The sequence below is a fragment of the Carcharodon carcharias genome, chromosome 4 (genome assembly GCF_017639515.1).
Source record: "Carcharodon carcharias isolate sCarCar2 chromosome 4, sCarCar2.pri, whole genome shotgun sequence".
In the NCBI taxonomy this organism is placed as follows: domain Eukaryota; kingdom Metazoa; phylum Chordata; class Chondrichthyes; order Lamniformes; family Lamnidae; genus Carcharodon; species Carcharodon carcharias.
In genome coordinates, this window is record NC_054470.1 from 66,865,903 (window position 1) to 66,884,475 (window position 18,573).

At 42.1% G+C, this 18,573-nt stretch overlaps 1 pseudogene; it reads left to right on the plus strand.

Annotated features, from left to right (window-relative positions):
* Window positions 1–12,939: 12,939 nt before the first annotated feature.
* LOC121277489 lies at window positions 12,940–13,332 on the plus strand (annotated as a pseudogene).
* The last annotated feature ends 5,241 nt before the right edge of the window (window positions 13,333–18,573 follow it).

Here is an 18,573-nt window from a genome sequence, read left to right on the forward strand (position 1 = left end):
GAGGTATTAGTAATGGTAGATAGTTAGAAAGAAGTAGAAATGCAGGATTCTGAAATTGATTTTCCTCCAATCAAATTGGATAATGAGGGGGTACTTGAAACTTTAAATGTAATATTGAGTTACCTTCCAGACAAGTGTCAAAGTGGAGTGATATTGCAGTTAGACAAAGATATTTGTGGGAATAAGCTGGGAAGGACAAATTTAGCTATACATGATATATGTGTAGAAGTTTCATCTTTGCTAAGGCAACATCCTTATATATTAAATCCAGCAAAGTTATCACAAGTACAGGAAGAAATCAAATTCATGCTTCAAAATTACATAATTGAGTCTAGTTGCAGTAACTGGAGTTCACCTATTGCACTGCACTGGTACCAAAATCGGATGGAACACAAAGACTGTGTGTGGACTATCGAAAGGTGAATGCGGTGGCAAAAGCAGATTCATATCATATACCACGGCGGAAGATTCTATTGAGAAAGTGGGAAAATCAAAATTTATTACAAAGATTGACTTGCTAAGAGGATATTGGCAAGTATTGTTTTCAGATAGAGCAAAGGAGATATTGGCTTTTGTGACACCAGATGTACTATATCAGTTTAAAGTCATGACATTTGGAATAAAAAATGCACCTGCAAAATTTCAAAGACTGACAAACAAAGTAATTGCAGGTCTGAGCAATTGTGCGGTTTATATTGATGACTTGATAGTTTTCAGTCAGATATGGGAGGAGCATTTACAACATCTGGAAGAATCATTTACTTGATTACAGGAAGCTAATTTGGTGATGAACATTGTTAAAAGTGAATTTGCAAAAGCACAAATTATGTATCTAGGCCATACCATTGGACATCATAAGGTGGCTCCGAGAGATGTGAAAGTTAAGGCTATCGTAGATTTCTCAGTGCCTACTACAAGACAAGAAGTTTTGAGATTTCTGGGCATGAGTGGGTTTTATCAGAAATTTGTACCAAATTTTAGCCAAGTGGTTGCTCCACTGACTGAACTATTAAAAAAGAACAAGAGGTTTCAATGGACGCTGGAGTGTCAGACAGCATTTGACAGTTTGAAAACTGTATTAACTATGACACCAGTTTTGGCTGTACCCAATTATGTCAAGCAATTTAAGTTGGCTGTTGACATAAGTGATATAGGCGTTAGGGCAGAACTGTTACAAGAAGTTGACACTGGAATTGAAAAATCGATAGGGTATTTTTCATGGGAGTTGAACGTACAACAGAGAAGACATTCAAAAATCGAAAAGGATACTTTGAGGTTGGTGTTAGCATTACAGCTTTTGAGATCTATGTGGCAAACAATTCATCAGAAACAATTGTTTATACAGACCACAATCCTTTAAAGTTTCTGGACAAATTTCAAGACAAAAGTGCAAGATTATTCAGATGGAGTTTATTACTGCAACCATTTAATCTGCAGATTATACTTGTAGCGGGACGAGGAAATCTGATTGCAGGGAAAATTGGACATTTAAATCCTGGACTAGAATGATTTCTGTTGTTAGCAAGGATTTCTGAATATGTTATGTTAATACATGCATCTGGTAGTGTAATAGTGTATTTGGTATAAGAGGTAAGGTAAAATGGGGTTCAGAAAATGAAGACATCTTTTTAAATTATGACGGTTTTTTTTTAGAAGGAGAGCGATGTCAGGAAGATATAATAATTTTCATAATGTTATTGGAATTTATTGTGAAGTAAAGTAATAGTGGGGTCTGTGTGTATCTGTGTGTGTGTCTGTGTGTGTGGTGATAGGGGAGACTTAATTGAATTAAAGGCAGCTGGTCTGAAGGCTTTGATGTAACAGAAGATAAGCTAGGTTTGAAATGATAAGTAGGTAAACATGGGGGAAGATTTAGGATGTAGTGTAAAGGGAACAGTTGCATTTTTAAATAAATCAGACTAGACTGAATTCAAAAGAGGGAGTGAAATATTATATCTAGCCAGGAGAAGTAAAGAAACAGTGGGAAAAATGTTTACCTCGGCGGGCGGGCGCTTGCCCGACCCACTCGAGTGTAAAATGGCATGCATTGATGTCGGATGAGAGTCCCGATGTCAATGCGCAGCCGCACAATATTTCGGTTAGCTGGCATGCGCCAGAGTTGGCGTACCGGAGTCAGTACCACACCAAACAACAATTAATAGGCCTATTAAGGCCATTAACCAGGTTATTAAAAGAAATTTTTTGCTGCCTGTCCAACCTTAGGTTGCCGGGCAGGTGAAAAGCCCAAGTGGCCTTTGCAATTTTTAGGAAACCTCATCCACAGGCGGGATGAGCATTCCTAAAGCAAATAAAAATAAAATTAAAATTTTTTAATTTAATTAATAACATGTCCCTACTCATGTGATAGAGTCACATGAGGGGCCATGTTTCACAACATTTTTCACTTCTTTATTTTCTTTTAAACTCTTCATCTCCCTGAGGCAGCTCAGCGTGCACTCCTGCGCAAGCACGAAGTTCACGTTCGCCCCGCTTGCACTTTCTACACCCCCCCCCCACCACCCCCCACCATCCGCCAACAGGCAGCACTGAGCGCTGCTGCTTGGGCTTCACACTGGGTGGGCCTTAATTGGCCTGAGAGCATGAGATCGCCCTCTGGCCTCGATTACGGGTGGTGGTTGGCTTCTTGATGGCCCCTGCCCGCCCCCACCGAGCCCACCCAAGAAGGGCAAAATTCTGCCCAGTGTGTTTATTTTTCCCAAGATTACTGGTAAAATTAGTTCAATGAGAGATTTTTATTACTAGAGGTAAAGTCCAAAGACATAGTGGGGTAATGGGAATTTGCATTCAAAGGGGAAAATATGGATATAGGAGAGAAGGTTGGCTGCAAGAGAAAGCATTCTAAGATCTAAAACAAATGTGTGAAAAAGCCTCCAGCATCTAAGCCTCATATTGCTGTCTACAAAGAACTGAAGTTAAGAAAACTCACTTTGAATTCGACTGTTTCAGGGTATTGTGTGTCTCCTTGCCTGGGTGTTTTAAAATCTATGGGCAGAAATTTTTGCTCTGTGGGTGGGTGCGCACCCGACCCGCTCAAGCATGAAATGACGTGCGTTGACATCGGCCGAGCCTGCCAAAGTCAACACGCAGTCGTACGATAGTTCGGTCGACAGGCACGTGCCTGAGCCGGCAGCGCACCCGCCAACAACTAAAAGGCCATTAAGTAATCAATTAAATTAAAATTTTCATTGCCCATCCAACCTAATGGTTGGCAGGCAAGCGAAAAGGCCAAGCGGCATTTGCATTTTTTTGGAAACCTCATCCACCGGCGGGATGAGTTTTCCAAAAGCAGATAAAAATTAAACAAAAAACTTTAATTTTTCATTAATAACATGTCCCTGTTCATGTGACAGAGTCACATGAGGGGACATGTTTCAGTGCATTTTAATTCTTTTCATAATTTAAAAAAATATCTCTTCATCTCCCTGAGGCAGCTCCGTGGCAGGAGCTTGCACTCGGCTGGCTCACACTCCACTCCCCACCCCCACCCCCACCCCCTCACTCAGACCTGCCGCTTGCATTTCATGCTGGGTGGGTCTTAATTGGCCCGCCAGCTTCAAATCGCAGTACGCTTCCTGACTGCCCTGTCTGCCCCCGCCGACCGCCCATGCCTAGGGCAAAATTCAGCGCCATGTGTCTTACTGCTGCCTTAATGAAAGTGTAATTGGGAGTTAGATTAACTAAGGGATTTAGAAGTTATTGTAGTAGTAATTTGTAGTTCTATGTGTGTGCTTAAAATCATTTCTTCTATTACTACAGGTTTAATTTAGTTTTCTAAGAAACCTATAAGACTTGGTGGTCTCAATTCTGCTGAATTCAAGGCATGCATCTTAAAATATACACAAATTGCAAAACAGTTGTGGCAGTTGTTTCAAGTTTCCCTTTGGCATTTGAGCAGCTCAGCATTTACCATCAGCTGTGCCATAACAAAGTTGGGGGCTCTTTGCGGGAGATATTTGAAATTCCTCGATTGAGTTGGAGTTGATGAATCTTAAGTTTACGAGTACAAGAAGCACTTTGAATTCAGGAGTTAGTGTGGGATTTTTTTTGAAGTGGTGAAACTGCAATGTGGCTCTGGCAGTTGCTGAGAGTTGTCTGGGAGTTGAAGTTATAACTTTGGCTGGTTTATGAAAGGTAACTAAAGTTAAGTTAATGGAATTGGTGGATAAGTTACAATTGGGATTACCTACAGGGGCAAAGAAATCAGACATAATTGAAGGAATGGCACACCATTTGATATTGGAAGGAATACCTGAGAGACCGAGTTCCCTAAGGGGTGGGTCATTGGAATGGGCTCAAATTCAGTTGCAAATGAAAAAATTGGAACTAGAAGCAGCAGCAAAAGAAAAAGAAAAAGTGTTGCAAAGGGAACAGACAGAAAGGCAGGAGAGAGAAAGGAAACAAGAAAGAGAATTAGAATTGTCTAGGTTAGAAAAGGAGGAAAGTGAAAAAGAGAGAGAGAAAGAATTCCAGCTTAAAATGTAGGCAGTTAAAAAAGAGATGCCAGTAGGTGAGGAAGGACTTATTTCCAGATTAGAACCCAGTGGGAAGATGTTTAAAGGTATACAAACTCTTCCAAAGTTTGAGGAAAGAGATTTTGAAGCATTCTTTATTTAATTTGAGAAGATATTAGACAAATGAAATGGTCACAGGAAAACTGGATATTGTTGTTACAATCCAGGTTGGTGGGTAGAGCACAAGGTTTATGCTTCACTGTCAGAAGAAATGTCAGTGAACTATGATGTGGTAAAAAAATGCTATTTTGAGTGCGTATAAGTTGGTTCCTGAGGCATACAGGCAGAAATTTAGGAATATGAGAAAACAGTCCTCTCCATAAAACAGTCCTCTCCATTGCACTGTTTAAAGAACAACAGGCGAGATTCTGGTTTCTCTACCAACATTTAGAATCATGGAATGATTACACCACACAAGGAAACCACTCATCCTTTTCTGTTTGTGTTGGCTCTCTGCAAGAACAACACTATTTGTCTAATGTAAAGGCAAAGTACTGTGGATGCTGGAATTCTTCAGCTCTGAAGAAAAGTCACATAGATTCAAAACATTAACTCTGTTCCTCTCTCCACAGATGCTGCCAGACCTTCTGAGTGTTTCCAGAATTTTCTATTTTTATTTCAACACCATTTATCCTTCAACCAACATGTAATGCTGACTATCTGGTCATTTATTTCATTGCTGTTGATAAGAGATTGCTGTAGGCATTTTCTACAGTAAATACACTTCAAAAGAGTACTTAACAGTTGTAAGGTGATTTGGGATGTCCTGTTACCATGAAAGGCACAATACAACTGTAAGTTCATTTCTTTTCATGAGATGAGTAAGCAGTGTTGAGTGCGAAAGTTACTTCATAGCCAAAACATGGTTAAAATGAAAATTCACCCTAATTTCCTGAATTTACTCCTTAACTCAAATAAGCACATGCACATTCACATCAGAAATGTAATTTTGCAATCTAATTTTAGTGCTTCTCACCTATATTTTTGTTATAAGGCGACTCAACTTTTTCCCGGAACTGGTTTAAAATAAATCAAATACGACTATTGCATTACTTTTAAATGCATTTTTTCACTTCCTTTTTAGAATTATTGCCTGAGTTTGAGGTCAAGCTCAGTTCTTGGGATGGCACTATGTGAATATTGAGTATTTGGTCACATTAAGTGTATGCAGTTTATATAGGAATTGCTAGAGGAAAAAAGACCGATGTCCATCAAATTAATCTTCTACCATCTTTGTACATTTGAGTCAGCATCTGTGGAGACTCAACATTTCAGGTCGATGACCTTTCATCAGAACTGGTAAAAAGTAGAGATGCAACAGATTTTAAACAAGTACAGAGGCAGGGAATTGGGTGGGGATGCAATAAAAGGGAAGGTCCATTATCGGGTGGAAGCCAGGAAAAATTAAATGATTCGTTGAATGCAAAAACAAGCAAAACCCTTTCCTGGTTCTGGAAAGAAGAGGGGCTGAGAGCAGAAGTGCCGGGGAATGCAAGAACAGAACTGAGTCCCCTGTCAACCATGGTGCAGGGGGAATCCTGGTCGAGGAGAAAGGAAGACATATCGGAAGCATTGGTTGTCAGAACATGTGTGATGGAGACAGAAAACCTGAGAGAATGGAATGGAGTCCTCACAGAAAGCAAAGTGGAAGGGAATATAGTCAAGATTGTTTTGGGAGCCAGTGCACTTATAGTGAATAATGGTTGATAGCCTATTTGCAGAAGTAGAAAGAAGTCAAAGAAGGGAAGAGTCAGAAATGGCCCGGGTAAAGATGAGGGATGGGTGGAAACTGATCGGTGGCCCCTTAATCCGAAACTATGCCCCCCAAGTTCTAGAATCCCCCATGAGGACTTTGTAGCAAACTTAAGGTATCTTCCTGTTCTAGGCGAGAGCACCAAACGGCATCAATACTGTGATCACTGTACAGAAAAAGAGGTGAGGGAGTAGCCTGTGTATGATTGGAACAAAGAATGTTCCACATATCCCATGAAAAGGCAGACTTAGTTGGGACATATATGGGTTCCCACAGCAACATCTTTGATTTGGAGGAAATGAACAGAGTCAAAGGAGTGGTTCAATGTGAACCAGCCAGGTGGAGGATGGTGGTGGTGGATAGGGGCTAGTTGAGCATTCACCCATTCAAGAAGCAGAGAGCCCTCAGACAGTCCTGATGAGGATTGGGGTGTAGAGGGAATGGATACGATAAAAATTAGACATTTAGGGTCAGGAAACAAGAAAATATTAAAGTGATGGAAGGCATTAGAAGAGTCATGGATGTAGTTGGAAAGAAATGGGACAAGGGGAGAAAAAAATAGAGTTTTGATATGAAGAAAGCAGTTCCATGGGCAAGAACAGGCTGGTATCTTTGGGCAGTCCTATTTATGATTGTTGGGAAGGAGGTAGAGGTGGGCTTTATGGGTTTGGGTTCTATGAGGTTGGAGGCCATGAAGGGAAGTTCTCCAGGGGAAAGATCAGTGCAAGTCTTGGAAATAATGTTCAGTGGTAGGGCCATGGTCCAGATGAAGGATCTCCATTCCTCTCTAGTCTGACCTCTCTGTCCTCTGTGTCCTATTCTTTTCTAATGAAGCTGGAGGAAAAGCCACTCAGTTTTTGATTAGGCACTTTACAGCCTTCTGGATTCAACATTGAACAATTTCAGATCACAACCTCTGCCTCCATTTTTTTAGATGGCAGCTGTTGGTGAAGATTCTCCTATTCCCATTTACATCTTCTCTAGGCCCATCTTTTGTTTCTTTACTTATCCCATTATCATCTCTTTTTGACTTGCACCATCATTGCTCTCATAATTTAATTTACCCTGCCCTCCATCTTATAACTGGCCTTCACTTATGTTGTTTGTCCCCTTCCCCACCTCTTAAAACCTGTGACAACTCTAACCTTTTCTAGTCTGTTGAGAGGTCATCAACCTGAAACTGTTTATCTGTCTAGATACCGCCAGACCTGATGAGTACCAGCATTTCCATCATTTTGTTTTTAGTTCAGCATCTGCAGTACTTTGTTTTGTTACAACAATAATGGGGTTGTTGACTAATCATAACAATCAATTTCTATTGGCCACAAGGTTAATATGAGGCAAAGAAAACCTTGTCTGTGGTGGAAAGTTTTAGACACCCTAGGATCAAAGTCACCTGTTCCTCCCACATGTGACACCTACCATATGTAATGTCACAAATCAATCATATACTTGATCCTAAAACAGTATTTTCTGAAAGAATTCTACCCCAATTGAATTTGAATGAATAAACACTTCTTGTTTCCATTATCTCCCAAGCTGCCCATTCCTTAGATTCAACACTCACTCCACTAAAACAAAATTTTGGCAGATTAGATTTTTTAGTTTGTCTCCCTTCAAATAAAGGCCATGTCCTCTGGTTCCATCGTTCTGGACAAGATAAAACAGCTAGTCCTTTTGGAATCCTAAGATCACCAAACATATTATATTGCTGTGTTATTAAAACCATAAAATAATGTGTATTTTTATAGAACCATTTTAGTTCCTTTAATGTTTGTAACAATTTGATGTTTACCATCTGACACCTATTTACATCCAGTTAAATAAACACACATTAAACAAATGGTTAGACTTTTAAATTATCCAATAAAATGTCTTGCCACACTTATACAACTGATTAAGAATTTACATTTATACAACACCCCATCACATCTTTGCAAAACATACAAAGCTCTTCTAAGTTATTGTTCACAAGGTCTCACAAACAGCAATGGGGGCCAGTGAAGATTTGTTTTCATTTTTGATGTTGATCAGGAGACAGGATCATTTTTCTTCAACCCTAAAGTGTTGTGGGAGAGTTATTGGAATCGATAATTAAGGGCAAAGTGACAGAGCACTTAGAGAACTTGAGTTGATTAGAAAGAGCCAACATGGATTTTTGGAGCCATGTCTAAAAAACCTGATAGAATGTTTTGAAAAAGTAATTAGAATATTAGACTTGGTAATGTCTATGCAATTTGTATGGGCAGCCAGAGTGCATTTGATAGGGTTCTACTGCTAGCTTAAATTCAAGCACATAGAACTGAAAGCAAATTATTGACATAGCTGGGAGATTGATTAGGCAATTTTCTGGCCCCATTGGCGTTGGGCATCATGGCAGGTGAAGCGAGACAATATGGTGAGAAGGCCAAAAATCGGTTTTCACCATTGGGAAGCCAGTTTGCGATCGTCCGCTCCAACCATAAATGGTGGGCTGCGTTTTTGGCTGCCATACGTTGGGAACATCATTTTAATTCACTTGCATCTAATTATAAGCCTTGCTTGCCGGAATCATCCCCTATGTCAAATTTACTATCCATGCGCCATGACTTCAGAACAGCATGCTTCACAACTGCCTTTAAATGTTGTGCACCTGACAACCTGAACCTCGGGGTGACTCAGAGTTGAGTGCACACAACCTTGCGCAGCGCTTGCGAACATCATGTGTAGGACATCAAGGAAGAATTATTGAGTTGGGTATAGGCAGCTGATGGGTCTGGGCAGGAACATGGCTGCTGGTGTTTCTGGGTTGGAGTTAGCCTGCTAACTGTGACACTTGGTTATAATCAAACTGCTGGTGTTGCCAGGCCATAAACAGCCTGTCTGGACAAGCCAGCTGGTCTACAATCACCCTTTAGGTATTGCTGCTTCTTTAAGGCCCTAATGGTGTTGCCACCAACCTTGGAGAAACTGGTGTTCCTGGGCTAAGCTCAACATGCTCATGGCACTGCTGGGCCAGATCATCATACTGGTAATAGTAACAACAACAAAAGCAGGCTGAACCTACCAGCATTTAAAAAGGGAGATAGAGAGAAAACAGGGAATTATAATCCAGTCAGCCTGATGTGGACAGTGGGGAAAATTCTAGAGTTCATTATAAAAGATTTAATAGCTGAGCACTTGGAAAACAGTGGCAGAATTGGACAGAGTCAGCATGGATTTACGAAAGGGAAATCATGCTTGACAAATCTACTAGAAATTTTTGAGAATGTAGCTAGTAGAGTTGATGAGGGGGAGCCAATGGATGTAGTTTATTTGGACTTTCAGAAGGCTTTCAGAAGTCCCACCAAAATTAGCATGTAAAATTAAAGCACATGGGATTGGGGGTAGTATATTGAGATGGATAGAAAACTGGTTGGCTACCAGGGAACAAAAACTAGGAAAAAATGGGTCTTTTTCCAAATGACAGGCAGTGACTAATGGGGTACGGCAGGGATCGGTGCTGGAACCCCAGCTATTCACGATATATATTAGGGAACTAAATGTAATATCTCCAAATTTGCAGATGACACAAAGCTGGGTGGGAGGGTGAGTTGTGAAGAGGATGCAGAGATGCTTCAGTGTGATTTGGACAAGCTGAGTGAGTGGGCAAATGCATGGCAAATGCAGTATAATGTGGATAAATGTGAGGTTATCCACTTTGGTAGCAAAAACAGGAAGGCAGATTATTATCTGAATGGCTATAAATTGAGAGAGGGGAATGTGCAACAAAACCTGGCCAAACCATCCAGATCGACCAGGCATGGGGCACCATCTGTCAATGGAAGAAACAAATTAAGTCATGCCTACATCCCAGTGCAACCCCCAAACCACTACCAAGAGCAAGAACCTGTAGAGGCTACCACTCTCCCAACCGAACTGAGTTGTGGCAGGGATGCCAGGGCTCCTTACCACTGAATTTCTGATGGCAAGGACTTGAGGGAGGGAGATGGGAAAATACAAACATTGTTAATGCATGCTGTTAATGTTAATGTTGTTACTGCTTATAATGAAATAGCATATGGTTAGAATAGTTTATATTCGTAACATTAAAGTTGGTACACAAGACTTATAGTAACTGGAAGTAAACTAATGTCAGTCTTTACCCAGGGGATAAAGACTTGTGGGGAGGTGTAGTGGAAGCATCTGGTACCTAAAGGGTTAACATGAGACTGAGTACAGTACCACCCACACAGTTATGTAAGAAGGCATATGACCTAGAGCTAGGGCCAGTCTAGAGATGAGTAGCAATTTTTAAAAATTCATTCATGGGATGTGGGCTTTGCTGGCTGGGCCAACATTTATTGCCCATTCATAACTGCCCTTGAGAAGGTGGTGGTGAGCTTCCTTCTTGAACCGCTACAGTCCATGTGGTGTAGGTACAACACAGTGTTGTTAGGAAGGGAGTTCCAGGATTTTGACCCAGCGACAGTGAAGGAATGGTGATACATTTCCAGGTCAGGATGGTGAGTGAATTGGAGGGGAACTTCCAGATGGTGGTGTTCCCATGTATCTGCTGCCCTTGTCCTTCTAGATGGTAGTGGTCATGGGTTTGGAAGGTGCTGTTGAAGGAGCCTTGGTGAATTCTTGCAGTGCATCTTTGAGATAATGCACACTACTGCTACTGTACGTCGGTGGTGGAGGGAGTGAATGTTTGTGGATGTGGTGGAAATCAAGCGGGCTGCTTTGTCCTGGACTGTGTCAAGCTTCTTAAGTGTTGTGGGAGCTGCATTCATCCAAGCAAGTGGAGAGTATTCCATCACACTCCTTACTTGTGCCTTGTAGATGGTGGACAGAGTTTGGGGAGTCAGTATGTGGGTTACTCATTGCACAATTTCTAGCTTCTGACCACAGTATTTATATTGCTAGTCCATTTCAGTTTCTGATCAGTGGATGTTGTTAGTGAGGGATTCAGAGATAGTAATGCCATTGAACATCAAGGGGTGATAGTTGGATTCTGTCTTGTTGGAGTTGGTCATTGCCTGACACATGTGTGGCGCGAATGTTACTTTCTACTTGTCAGCCCAAGCCTGGGTATTGTCCAGCTCTTGCTGCATTTGTACATGGACTGCTTCAGCATCTGAGGAGTCGCGAATGGTGCTGAACATTGTGCAATCATCAACACATATCCCCATTTCTGACCTTATGATGGAAGGAAGGCCATTTGATGAAGCAGCTGAAGATGGTTGGGCCCAGGACTCAAACCTGAGGAACTCCTGTGGTGATGTCCTGGAGCTGAGATGACTGACCTCCAAAAACCATCTTCCTTTGTGCTAGATATGACTCCAACCAGTGGAGAGTTTTACCCTGATTCCCATTGACTCCCATTTTGCTAGGGCTCCTTGATGTCACACTCTGTCAAATGCATCCTTGATGTTAAGGACAGTCACTCTCACCTCATCTTGGGAGTTCAGTTCTTTTGTCCATATTTGAACCAAGGCTGTAATGAGGTCAGGATCTGAATGGACCTGGTGGAATCCAAACTGGGCATCAGTGAGCAGGTTATTGCTAAGCAAGTGCCACTTGATATTACTGTTGATGACCCCTTCCATTATTTTACTGATGATGGAGAGCAGACTGATGGGACGGGGTTGCGTTTGTCCTGCTTTTGTGTACATGGCATACCTGGGCAATTTTCCACGTGGCCGGGTAAATGCCAGCGGTGAGGCTGTACTGGAACAGCTTGGCTAGGGGCAAGGCAAGTTCTGGAGCACAAGTCTTCAGTACCATTGCCAGAATATTGTCAGGGTCCATTGCCTTTGGAGTGCCCAGTGCCTTCAGTCGTTTCTTGATATCACGTGGAGTGAATCGAATTGGCTGAAGATTGGCATCTGTGATGCTGGGGATCTCCGAAGGAGGCCAGGATGGATCATCCACTTGGCACATCTGGCTGAAGATTGTAGCAAATGCTTCAGCCTTATCTTTTGCACCAATGTGCTGGGCTCCTACATCATTGAGGATGGGGATATTTGTAGAGCCTCCTCCTCCAGTGAGTTGTTTAATTGTCCACCACTATTCATGACTGGGTATGGCAGGACTGCAGAGCTTAGATCTGATCCGTTGGATGTGGGCTTACTTAGCCTTGTCAATCTCTTGCTGCTTACACTGTTTGGCACGCAAGTAGCCCTGCGTTGTAGCTTCACCACGTTGACACCTCATTTTTAGGTATGTCTGGTGCTGCTCCTGACATGCCCTCCTGCACTCTTCATTGAACCAGGGTTGATCCCCTGGCATGGTGGTAATTGTAGAGTGGGGGATATGCCAGGCCATGAGGTTACAGGTTGTGTTCGAGTACAATTCTGCTACTGCTGATGGCCCACAGCACCTCATGGATGCCCAGTCTTGAATTGCTAGATCTGTTCAAAATCATTTAGTGCGGTGGTAGTACCATACAGCACAGTGGAGGGCGGGACTTCGCCTCCACAACAACTATGTGGTGTTCACTCCTACCGATACTGTAATGGACAGATGCATCTGCGGCAGGCTGGTTGGTGAGGATGAGGTCAAATATGTTTTTTTCCTCTTGTTGGTTCCCTCACCACCTGCCGCAGACCCAGTCATTTAAGACTTGGCCAGTAGTGGTGCTACCAAGCCACTCTTGGTGATGGACATCGAAGATATTGACGAAGCGGCATCATGGTGAACATGAATGTTCTCGCCGATGCCCTTACAAGCATCAACAATGCAGAGAAACATGGAAAATGACAGGTTCTCATCCGACCATGCTCCAAAGTGATTGTGAGATTCCTGACTGTAACGATGAAGCATGGCTACATTGGAGAGTTTGAGATTATTGATGACCACAGGGGTCGGAAAATTATTGCCAATCTCACAGGCAGACTGAACAAGTGCGGTGTCATTAGCCCCAGATTCAATGTTCAAGTAAAGGAGTTAGAAAGGTGGCAAAATGGTCTCTTGCCTTCCCGTCAGTTTGGGTACCTTGTTCTAACGACCTCAGCTGGCATCATGGACCATGAAGAGGCCATGCGAAAACATACAGGAGGAAAAATCTTAGGATTATTTTTCTAAAACTTAATACCAATCTGTAATAAGACATTGAAGTCCCCCACCCAGAGAACATCCTGTGCCCTTGCCACCCTCAGTGCTTCCTCCAAGTGGTGTTCAACATGGAGGAGCACTGATTCATCAGATGAGGGAGGGCAGTACATGGTAATCAAGCAGGAGGTTTCCTTGTCCATGTTTGGCCTGATGACATAAGAGTTCATGGGGTCCAGAGTTGACGTTGAGGACTCCCAGGGTAACTCCCTACTGACTGTATACTACTGTGCCGCCACCTCTGTCCTGCCAGTGGGACAGGCCATACCCAGGAATGGTGGTGTTTGGGACATTATCTATAAGGAATGATTCCATGAGGATGACTATGTCAGACTATTACTTTCCCAGTTTTGGCCATCAGATGTTAGTAAGGAGGACTTTGCAAGGTCGACAAGGCTGAGGTTGCGGTTGTGTTTTCCAGTGCCTAGTCGATGCCAGTGGTTTCATTCTTGTGACTTTGTAGCAGTTTGTTACAACTGAGTGGCTTGCTAGCTAGGCCATTTAAGACTGTGGGTTTGGAGTCATGTGCAGACCAGGTAAGGACAGCAGATTTCCTTCCCTGGGTTCCCAGAGCATTACCCTAGGTCTCTGAATTACTAGTCCAGCAACAATACCACTATGCCATCACCTCCCCCATGTACTGGGCCTAGTATGGAGTCCTTTCCATACCAACTATAAATATATTTATAGTTATTGTTATTCTTCAGAAGAAGGATCATACAGACTCGTAACATTAACTCTGTTTCTCACTCTCCAGATGCTGTCAGGCCTCTGAGTTTTTCCAGCATTTTCTGTTTTCAATTCTTAACAAGTGAGTAATTGGTTTTATTGCTAAATTTCACTCAGGTATAAATGCAGAAAGTATTAATACAAGGTTTAAAATGTACAAATACGTCCAACTACCCACCAATGCAAAAACAACACACAAACAATGCCCCTGCCCCATCCCCAGACCCCCAACAACCAAGCAGGCAAAAAGAAATAGAACTCTGCAAAAAGCTTGGCAAAGTAACAAGTCAGAGAAAAAAAATATTCACAGATTGTCCAGAGGCTTGCTTACAGCTGAAAGGTCTCCTTCCACGGTAAAGCAGTGGGTCTGCACTCATAAAAACAAAAAAACTGCGGATGCTGGAAATCCAAAACAAGAACAGAATTACCTGGAAAAACTCAGCAGGTCTGGCAGCATCGGCGGAGAAGAAAAGAGTTGACGTTTCGAGTCCTCATGACCCTTCGACAGGTTCTGCACTCATTGCTGGTTGGTTCAGAATTCTCCTTCAAGAATTCGGTTTGCAACAACGAGGTCTTCTGGTGGGTTTTAGAAATCACAAATAGCTCAGCTTTGATGAAAGAGGTTTCAGAAGAAAGAAAAATGGGTTAAGGCTGTTGCCCCTGTGGCAGCCGCTCAGGCTATCTTAAGTCCAGTATATTTTCACCCAAGAGCTGGATCATGTGATCTCTCTCTGAGAGTTCCATAGACTCTGTGTCTCCATAAAAGCAGCTTGTGTCCTTCGCAAATGCAACATAGTAGCTGCTGTAAGCCAGTGTCTTTGCTTAGGAAAAGTGTTCTTTTCAAAATAAGTTCAATACATACGTATGCCCAGCCAATGACACTATAAAGTAATATATGTCCAACTGATGGCATTATAAATGAATATTTTATATAACACATCTTCGTAACAACAGCTATGGTAGAGACTCTAATTTTCTTTCCATCACATGGCTGACCAGGAATCTCTCCTGCTCTTACCACCTGCCATTGCTGTATGTTGGAACAATTTACATGTTGACACTCAACCTATTTGGCCACATTATGAGCTCACCTTCCTTGGCCATCAAGTCCTGTAGCGGGACTTGAACAGGAGCTTCTGGCTCAGAGGCAGGGACACTACCCACTGCACCACAAGACACCCTACTGTTGGTGTTACTGGGACTGTGATAAAGTTGCTTGTTTTGCTGGACTGGGTCATGTTAATGTTACTACTGGACCCGAGGAATGTAACATCATCTGTGCATCAGGCATCCAAAAACCTTAATCAGGCTAGCATTGTTGTTGAGTTGGGAGGTTGCTGTATGTATTGTTGAAGTGGGATTCGGTAGAAATCTTTGAGCTGGGATCCAACTGCTGGCATTGGTATTGGGCTAAATCAGGGTAAGTCTAATGTTGTTAATGACAGTGTTGCTGTACCCAAAAGATCTGGCACAATAAACAGTCAGCTGTTGTTTATGGAGATCTAATTGCTGTTATTTTCTAATTTTGTTGAGTCAACTTTTGGTCTGGGAATTTGGCCATTTTGGCCCTTGAACCTGTTCTGTCCCTTCTTGGCTGATCTGCAGTCTAACTCCAAATACTGCCTTTGCTCCATATCCCTAAACATCTTTGCTTAACAAAAATTTATCAATCTAAGATTTAAAATTAACAATTGATCTAGCATTAATTGCCATTTGTCGAAGAGAGTTCTGAACTTCTCCCTCCCTTTTTGTGTAGAGTAATTTCACTCTGACAGGCCTGACTAATATTTAGACTATGTCCCCAGCCCTAGACTCCCCTATCAGTGGAAATAGTTTCTCCCCATTACCCTGTTTCCATTAATATTTTGTAAACTTCAATAAAATCACCCCTTAATCTTCTAAATTCCAGGGAACACAACCCTGGTTTGTTTAATCTCTGTTCGTTATTTCACCCTTGGAGTATAGGTATCATTCTGGTAAGCTTATGCTGCACTCTTTCGAAGGTCAATATATCCCTCCTCAAGTGTGGTGCTCAAAACTGCTCACAATACCCCAGGTATGGCCTAACCGGGGATTTGTATAGCTGAACCATGACATCTACCCCCTTGTATCTTAGTCCTCTAGATAAAGACCAACATTCCATAAGTCTTTTTAATTATTTTGGGGAACTGTCCATTACATATTAATGATCTATTTACATGGGCTCCTAAGTCTTTAACTCTTGTTGTGCTGCACATGAAACAAGTGAACTCTGATTATAAGCCAGCCAGCTTGGTGGGAATTGCAAGGGTGGCAAAAAATGGCAGCCAGGTGCTACCTGCTGCATCCCTGTGGGGATCATCATGGGCTCCAAATCAAAAGGTTTGATTGAGGAAAGTTGAGCTTGATTTTATTCAAGCCTTTGTATTGATTTCCAAAGTAAATCTTTTAACACGATTCTATCACAATCACACTGCCATTGTATCTAAGCTATAATCAGCCTACTGGGGTTGATGTTGCTTCATTCTTTTGCTAGACTAAGGAAAGGTTATTGCTATTGCTGGACTGGGATTAGGTTGGTGGTGTTTCTGTACTGGGTTCAGGCATGGTCAAACAGATTGGTCTTAAAGGAAGAATGGAAAGTGGGATCTAGTGAGGGAATTCTAGAGACCTAAAGGGTGAAAGGCATGATCAAAGGCATGAAGAGAGGGTGAGATGCACAACAGGCACCAGAGTTCTTAATGGCTTGTAGGGCAGAATGAGGTTACAGAGACAGAGAGGGCCCATACCATGGAGAGATTTAAACACAAGAATGAGAATTGTAAATTTGCAGCATGGGGGAATCAGGTGCCAGTGTAGGTCAGTGAGTTGGCGTGATGAGTGAAAAGGACTTGGCATGAGTTAGGGTGGGGGCAGCAAAGTTTTGGATGATCTCAAATAATTGAGGATGAAAGATGGGTAGACCAGTCTATTGTAAGGTTGTAATAGTCTGGTCTGGAGATAATAAAATATGGATAAGGGTTTCAACAGCACATAAGCAGAGATGTTAGATATTAAAGAGGCATGCAGTCATAGTAATGGAAAGGATATGGATTCAGAAGCTCAAGGTTAAATAGAATTATGAGTTTGAAAACAGCCTGATTCAACTTGAGACAGTGGCTGGAGAAGGGAATAGAATCAGCGGTGAGGGCTTGGAGTGTATGACAAAGCCTGAAGAAATTGCAGTGCATTCAGGTTTAGATTTTAAACAAGCAAACATGGAAATTGAACCACGTCTTCAGATGATATTGCCATCGATAAGATGTACATGAGGAAGAGGAGAAAGACAGTGATAGATTCTAAGGGATTCCAGGTGTAATTAGAAAGTGGAGGAAGAGGAAGGGGAAAGGGGTGGTTGAGCAGAAAAGCAATTCCTCTAACTACAGTTGGATGCCTAAGAATGGAACCAAGTAAAGGCGGTCCCACCAAACTAGATAAAAGATGTTGAAGGTGGATGATGTGGTAAACCTTGTCAAAAAAGAGGTCAAGAACAATGAGAACAATGAAGAGAGATGGCGCATCATGGTCACAGACAATGAGGGTCTCAGTTTTGACTTGGATTAGGGCCATTTTGTGCTGTCGTCTGGTGGTGAAAATTGATTGAAGAGATTCAATCTAGGAATTGTGAGCAAGAAGGGCACTGAGCTGATTGTAGGTTCATGGACTTGGAAGAGGAGATGGAGATTGGAAATGTGGTGATAGTTTGAAAGGAGAAATCAAGGATAGGTTCTTTTTAAGCATGGAGTAATGAAGGCAGCCATGAAAGGGAGAGAAAATCAATTGCAATATGGAAGAGAATTTGGGAGGTCAACAGTTTAGTGGGAATGGGTTCAAAGGAAGGTGTTGGATCCCAAACTTCAACAGAATGCAAGGGAAGACTGAGAGAAGTGAAAGATGCCAGTTTAGGCTAAGATAGGGAGAGCCTTGAGGGAGGTTTAACTGGATAGTGAAGACCGAGGAGATGGGGCAGAAACAACTGAAAAGGTAGTTACAGTCTTACTGACAAATGAATCTCTGAGTTCCTCAATTTTGTTGTTGGGAATGAGGGAGGGGATAGAGTTTTACAGAGATGATTGGTAGTAGAAAAAAGAAGCCAGAATTTATCTTTGTTCTCCAGTGCTGCCTTGTAACCTTCACTACAGCCAAATCCTTGTTACCTGCAAGGATACCTGACATTCAAGAAATAAGTATTCAGTCACATCTGAAGTGGAATGCATCAGGCAAGTCAAAAAATGAAGGTATTAGACAGGATGCAGAAAAGATTCATAACAATCATTTCAGGGTTGAGGAACTTCATTTACATGGATAGATTGGAGGAGCCAGGACTGTTCTCCTTGAAGAAGAACAGATTAAGAGGAGATTTGATAGAGGTGTTCAAAGTCACGATGAGTTTGGACGGAGTAGATAGGGGGAAACTGTTCCTGTTGGCAGAAGGATCGAGAACCAGAGGAAACTGATTTAAGGTGA